Here is a 7,452-nt window from a genome sequence, read left to right as displayed (position 1 = left end):
TAGAGATCAGTGGAGAAATAACTCCAGAAAGAATGAAAAGACAGAGCCAAAGGAAAAATAGCACCCAGTTGTGGATGTGACTGGTGATGGAAGCAAGGTCCAATGCTGTAAAGAGCAATATTGCATAGGAACCTGGGATGTTAGGTCCATGAATCAAGGTGATAGAGTCCACATGGGGGTCTCACTGATAAGATGGCTCGTTATGTTGACCTAACAAAGAATAAATCACAGTGATCCTTGAGACTGACCAAATTGCCCAAATGGCATCCTGTTATCACACTGGTACCTATCTTCTCAAAGCTGTGAGACCACCAGATTCCAGACCTCTGGCTATGTGACCATCTCTTCAGAGAATTTTTCACTGGTGGGGTATAAGAAGGACTCCATCAGAAAGGGAGGACGCTGGTTCTCCTTAAGGGCCAATCACCCTCTCTTTTCCCTCTAATAAAATTTCCCTTTTCTTGCCTGACTGCCTGGCTTGCTCTCTTTTTCTCTGCACTAGCCTTACATTCTGGTGCCGAAACCCAGGAGGGAAGATCCACCACAACTGGGTGGGCTCCTTTCACGAGCCCACCTCCAGTGGTCCCCTCCCTTGGACCTTGCCGAGAAACTGAGGCAAGTTCGGGAATGGGACTTTCCACTTGCCTTGCTGGACGGACATCCACACACCGGCCCACATATCATCAGTTACAAGGGTGAGTGAAATCCCATTCTCTTGGATCCTGTCTCTTGCCTCATTTCCAAGTCCTAGCACTAGGCGGGAGGATCCCCACAGCCCTTGAGGCCCTTGGCCTTGTGCACTATCTGACTTTGAAATAGGGGATGCCCATTTCAAAGCAGACTATTAATACTCTCTGAGAAAGTCCTGAGAACGGGGATGCCTTTTCTCTCGGACCTTTCTCCTTGCTTTCTCTTGCCCTTGTCTAACCTCCCTATTCAGCCACAATGGGAAATTCTCAATCCTAGCCCTCAAAATCTACTCCTCTAGGATGCCTTCTCCCAAACCTAAAAGCTTTGGGTTTCCAAGAGGAGATAAGACCAAAAAGACTTATTTACTATTCTAACACTGTCTGGTCACAATACAGACTTGATAACAGATCCTGATGGCCAGAAAATGGAACTCTTGATTATAATAGTCTATGGGACCTCGATAACGTCTGCTGCTGCAACGGCAAGTAGTTAGAAATCACTTATGTTCAGGTTTTCTGCTCTCCACTCTTAAGCCTCTCTCTGTGAATCCTATTCTACTTCTCAAATACTCTTAGCCCTCTCTGGGCCACATCCTCCTAATACAATGTCTCCTGATCCCTGTTCAGACTTTTCTTCTTCTTCCTTCGACCTTTCTGACCACAGCCCACCCCCTAGCACTCCCAATCCCCTTGCAGCCACTCCAGATCCAGTTCCACAACCTCCACCTTACGTCCCCTCCTCCCTCCCTTCTTCTCAAGTGCAGGCCTCCACCACAGCAGCTCCCAATCCCCCTCCCCAGCTTGTGACTGAGATAAGCTCTGAGACCTCAGCCCCAATCTCTACCCTGAGGGTCCCAAGGCTTTACCCTAAACTCCCTAGATCCTCCCGCACCGGTCCCAAACAACTTTAAAACAGGAAACTTCACCGCAGGACCCCGCTCCTTCCCTCCACCCTTTAGGGGAAGTAGCTGGGGCAGAAGGCATTGTTCGGGTTCATGTCCCATTCTCCCTCACTGATCTATCTCAGATTGAAAAGTATCTTGGCTCCTTCTCCTCAGACCCTGATAATTATCTAAAAGAATTCAAGTATCTTACCCAGTCTTATGACTTAACCTGGCATGATACTTACATCATACTTTCCTCCACTCTTCTCCCAGAAGAGAAGGAACGAGTAAGGCAAGCGTCTCGGGTGCAAGCTGAGATACACAGGACAGAGGACACTAAGCCCGTAGGGGCAACGGCTGTCCCCCGAGATGGTCCCAACTGGGATTATCAGGCAGGGAGACATGGACAAGCAGCCCGTAATCATATGATTGCTTGCCTCATTGTGGGTCTTCAAGAGGCAGGGCATAAAGCCGTCAACTTTGATAAGCTCCGGGAAAGAACTCAAAGACTAGATGACAACCCAACATAATTTCTAGCCAGGTTAAAGGAAGTGCTACACAAACATATAAAATTAGACCCCACTTCAGCAGAGGGCACCATTGCTCTTAACACCCATTTAATCTCCCAGTCATCCCCAGATATCCTAAAGAAACTAAAAAAGGCAGAAGAAGGCCCTCAAACCCCTCAACGAGACCTTTTAAATTTAGCCTTTAAGATTTTCAGTAACCAGGAAGAGCAGGCAAAGCTAGAGAAGGCCCAATGAGATTAGGCCAAATACCACCTTTTAGCCACTGTCCTACATGGCTCCAAGCCTCCATCAACCAACAAAGAAAGGAAGCCACCTGGGCCCTGCTTCAAATGTGGCAAAGAAGGCCACTGGGCCCGCCTATGCCTAAAGCCAAGGCCCCCTCCAGGTCCATGTCCCAGCTGTGGCATAAAGGAACATTGGAAGGTTGACTGCCCAAATCCCCCTCCAGGGACCTGGACATCCCCTCCTGGTCCCGAGCAGGAGTCCTCCGACCCAGCTCTGCCCAACCTCCTCGGACTCGCCACTGAAGACTGGAGGTGCGCAGTGCCCCAGGCCCCGACTCTCATCACCTCTACAGAGCCCAAGGTAACTCTTACTGTGGCAGGCAAGCCAATCTCCTTTCTCACTGACACAGGGGCCACTTGCTGTGCCTGCCTAGTCTGGAAAAACCAAAGTCTCTCAGTTCTCTGTTATGGGGGTTGATGGTTTAATATCTACACCACGAATAACTGAGCCTCTACCTTGCACACTTCAAGATACCCCATTTTCCCATTCTTTTCTCATACTCCCAAAATGCCCCACTCCTATTCTTGGGAGAGACCTTCTTTCAAAATTCAAAGCCTCTATTACTATCCCAAGTCCACCCTCTGATCTAGCCTGGCTACTGCTCCTTAACCCCACCTCCTCTTCCCCCACCCCATTGCCCTCCTCATCCATAAACCCCATAGTTTAGGATACAGACAACTCATCTGTTGCCTCTCACCATGCTCCAATCCACATCCGTCTCAAAGACCACTCTAAATTCCCCAATCAACCACAATACCCCATCTCCCAAAAACATCAACAGGGCTAAAGCCTATCGTCACTAAACTCCTACGTCAGGGCCTCTTGCACTCAACTCACTCTCCCTATAGCACCCCATCCTACCTGTCAAAAAGCCAAATGGCTCCTATTGCCTGGTCCAGGACCTGAGACTTATCAATGCGGCTGTTATCCCTATAGTTCCAAATCCCTATACTCTTCTCTCTCTCATTCCCTCTTCCACTATCCACTTCACTGTTCTAGACCTCAAAGATGCCTTCTTTACTATTCCTTTACACCCAGACTCTCAAGACCTCTTTACCTTTACCTAGACTGATCCAGACAGTCATTGCTCCCAACAGCTGACATGAAAGTCCTCCCACAAGGCTTTCATGATAGCCCTCATTTCTTTGGCCAAGCTCGAGCATCAGACCTAATCTCTCTTGACCTTACTCCAAGTACTGTCCTCCAATATGTGGATGATCTCCTTTGTAGTCCTTTGCTTACATATTCTCAACAACACACTACAATTCCTTAATTTTCTAGCTGATCGAGGCTATCGAGTATCTCCCATCAAGGTTCAGTTCTCTCTTTCTAGAGTCACCTATCTCAGAGTCCTCTTAACACCAACTAAAAGATATATTGCTACCAATAGAAAGTCCCTTATATCCACCCTACCACTACCTACATCAGAAACAGAGATCCAGTCCTTGGGGTTAGCTAGATTCCTAATTTGGCCCTCTTGGCACAACTCTTATATCAAGCCAAGGAGATCTTTCAGAACCCCTAGAGCTAAAATAAAATATACGTTCAGCCTTTAACAACCTTAAGCAAGCCATTCTTTCAGCCCCAGCTCTAACACTTGCCGACATTTCTCGCCCCTTTATACTCTACACTGCTGAGAGAAAATTGCCCTAGGAGTTTTGGGACAAAATCAGGGCCCCTCATTCACCCCTGTTGCTCATCTATCAAAGCAATTAGATACCACAATTCAAGGATGGCCAGCCTGTCTACATGTTCTGGCAGCAGCTGCACTCCTCGCTCAGGAAAGTAAAAAACTTACTTTTGGAGAACCCACTGTCATTCGTTCATCAGATGACTTTAAGGACTTACTTTCTCACAAATCCATGACCCTTCTATCTCCTTCAGGCATTCAACTAGTTCATGTCACTCTTCTCAAATCTCCTGAGTTTTCCTTTGAACACTGTCCTACTCTAAACCCTGCCACACTTATCCCGAATTCTTCTGAGCCCCCTATTCATACTTGCAAAGAGGCGTTAGAAGACCTGATGACCCATTTTTCCCACATTTCCTCAACCTCTTTAAATAACCCTGACTTTACTTGGTATATTGATGGCAACTCCTCTATGACATCAAATGGAAAAAAAGTAGCTGGATATGCAATTGTCTCTGACACCGAAATTATTCAATCTCAACCTCTCCCCTGGGGAACCCCTTCCCAAAAGGCAGAACTTATTGCACTAACTAGACCTCTTACCCTCGCAGTTAACAAGAGAGCAAAGTATACATTGGCTCTAAATACACTTTCCACATCATACACTCACATGCTGCCATTTAGAAGGAATGAGGGCTTCTATCTACTAAAGGCTCTCCCATAACTAACGCCCCGCTTATACTCCAACTTTTAAAAGTAGCTAACATGCCAAGTGAAGTAGGCATCATATATTGCCGAGGTCACCGGTGGCCTCAGGCTCCATTTCACGGGGCAACGATGCTGCAGACAGAAAAGCAAAACAAGCCTCACTCTGATCACCAGCTCAACAACTTATAGTAATCTCCAACATAAAGCCCCTTTACCTCCCTTAAGAAAAAACAATTATTACAAGAGAGAGCACAACCACAAGGTTATAAAAACAGGGCCACCATGTCCTTCCCCAATCTCAGGCCACACAGATTCTTCATCAGGCCCTACACATAGGCACTAAACCTCTTTATCATCTCTTAAAACCTCTTATCACCTATCCTAACCTTCTTTCACTCCTACAACAAATCACTCACTCTTGCATTATCTGCTCATTAGTCTCACCGCAGGGAGCCCTAAAGCCTATTTCCCTCATTCCCAACAAATGAGGCTCGAGGTCAGATCCCGGGAGAGGACTGGCAAATTGACTTCATTCACATGCCTCCAACACGAAAAATAAAACTCATGCTCACTCTAGTAGACACTTTTTTAGAGTGGATTAAGGCTTTTCCTATGAGGTCAACAACTGCCTCAGAGGTAACACAGTTTTTCATACGAGAAATCATCCCTCGCTTTGGTCTCCCACTCTCCAATCTGATAATGGGCCAGCTTTAATCTCCCAAATCACTCAACAGGTAGCCCAATCCCTTGGCATAACCTGGAAATTACATATTCCTCACAGACCCCAATCAATGGGAAAAGTAGAAAAGGCAAATTCTATTCTCAAAACGGACCTAACCAAACTCTAGAACTACAAAGGCCATGAACTGAACTCCTTTCCATGGCATTGGCTCACATTAGGGCTACACCGCATGGACTCCCTTTTCTCTTAGGTCAGTTCCCTACTGCCAGCCCCTTGCTGGAGATTATCTTCCCATCCTTAACCTTGTTAGACACCTCATGAGAGAACATGCAGATCGCTCTCTCCCAAAGCCCCATCAAACGAATTCAGCTGACTTAATGCTTATACACAGGGACCTCAGTCAGTCACTCAGTTCAGTCGCGCAGTTGTGTCTGACTCTTTGCGACCCCATGGACTGCAGCATGGCAGGCCTCCCTATCCATCAGCAACTCCCAGAGTTTACTCAAACTCATGTCCATTGAGTCAGTGATGCCATCCAACTATCTCATCCTCTGTCGTCCCCTACTCCTCCTGCCTTCAATCTTTCCCAGCATCAAGGTCTTTTCAAATGAGTCACTTCTTCACATCAGGTGGCCAAAGTATTGGAGTTTCAGCTTCAGCATCAGTTCTTTCAGTGAACACCCAGGACTGAGCTCCTTTAGGATGGACTGGTTGGGTCTCCTTGCAGTCCAAGGGACTCTCAAGAGTCTTCTCCAACACCACAGTTCAAAAGCATCAATTCTTCGGCACTCAGCTTTCTTTATAGTCCAATTCTCATATCCACACATGACCACTGGAAAAACCATAGCTTTGACTAGACAGACCTTTGTTGGCAAAGTAATGTCTCTGCTTTTTAATATGCTGTCTAGGTTGGTTACAACTTTTCTTCCAAGGAGTAAGCATCTTTTAATTTCATGGCTGCAGTCACCATCTGCAGTAACTTTGGAGCCCAAGAAAATAAAGTCTCACTGTTTCCACTGTTTCCCCATCTATTTGCCACGAAGTGATGGAACCAGATGCCTTGATCTTAGTTTTCTGGATATTGAGTTTTAAACCAGATTTTGCACTCTCCTCTTTCACTTTCATCAAGAGGCTCTTTAGTTCTTCCTCGCTTTCTGCTATAAGGGTGGTGTCATTTGCATACCTGAAGTTACTGATATTTCTCCCAGCAATCTTGATTCCAGCTTGTGCTCCATCCAGCCCAGCATTTCTCATGATGTACTCTGCATGTAACTTAAATAAGCAGGGTGACAATATACAGTCTTGAGGTACTCCTTTCCTGATTTGGAACCAGTCTGTTGTTCCATGTCCAGTTCTAACTGTTGCTTCCTGACCTGCATACAGATTTCTCAAGAGGCAGGTCAGGTGGACTGGTATTCCCATCTCTTTCAGAATTTTCCACAGTTTATTTATAATCCACACAGTCAAAGATTTGGCATAGTCAGTAAAGGAGAAATAGATGTTTTTCTGGAACTCTCTTGCTTTTTCGATGATCCAGAGGATGTTGACAGTTTGATCTCTGGTTCTTCTGCCTTTTCTAAAACCAGCTTGAACATCTGGAAGTTCACGGTTCACGAATTGCTGAAGCCTGGCTTGGAGAATTTTGAGCATTACTTTACTAGCGTGTGAGATGAGTGCAATTGTGCGGTAGTTTGAGCATTCTTTGGCATTGCCTTTCTTTGGGATTGGAATGAAAACTGACCTTTTCCAGTCCTGTGACCACTGCTGAGTTTTCCAAATTTGCTGACATATTGAGGGCAGCACTTTCACAGCATCATCTTTCAGGATTTGAAATACCTCAACTGGAATTCCATCACCTCCACTAGCTCTGTTCGTAGTGATGCTTCCTAAGGCCCACTTGACTTCACATTCCAGGATGTCTGGCTCTAGGTGAGTGATCAGACCATCATGATAATCTGGGTTGTGAAGATCTTTTTCGTACAGTTCTGTGTATTCTTGCACCTCTTCTTAATATCTTTTCCTTCTGTTAGGTCCATACCATTTC

This window comes from Muntiacus reevesi, chromosome X, assembly GCF_963930625.1.
Source record: "Muntiacus reevesi chromosome X, mMunRee1.1, whole genome shotgun sequence".
Taxonomy (NCBI): domain Eukaryota; kingdom Metazoa; phylum Chordata; class Mammalia; order Artiodactyla; family Cervidae; genus Muntiacus; species Muntiacus reevesi.
The sequence above is the reverse complement of the archived record's forward strand: the minus strand, read 5'-3'. Positions refer to the sequence as shown.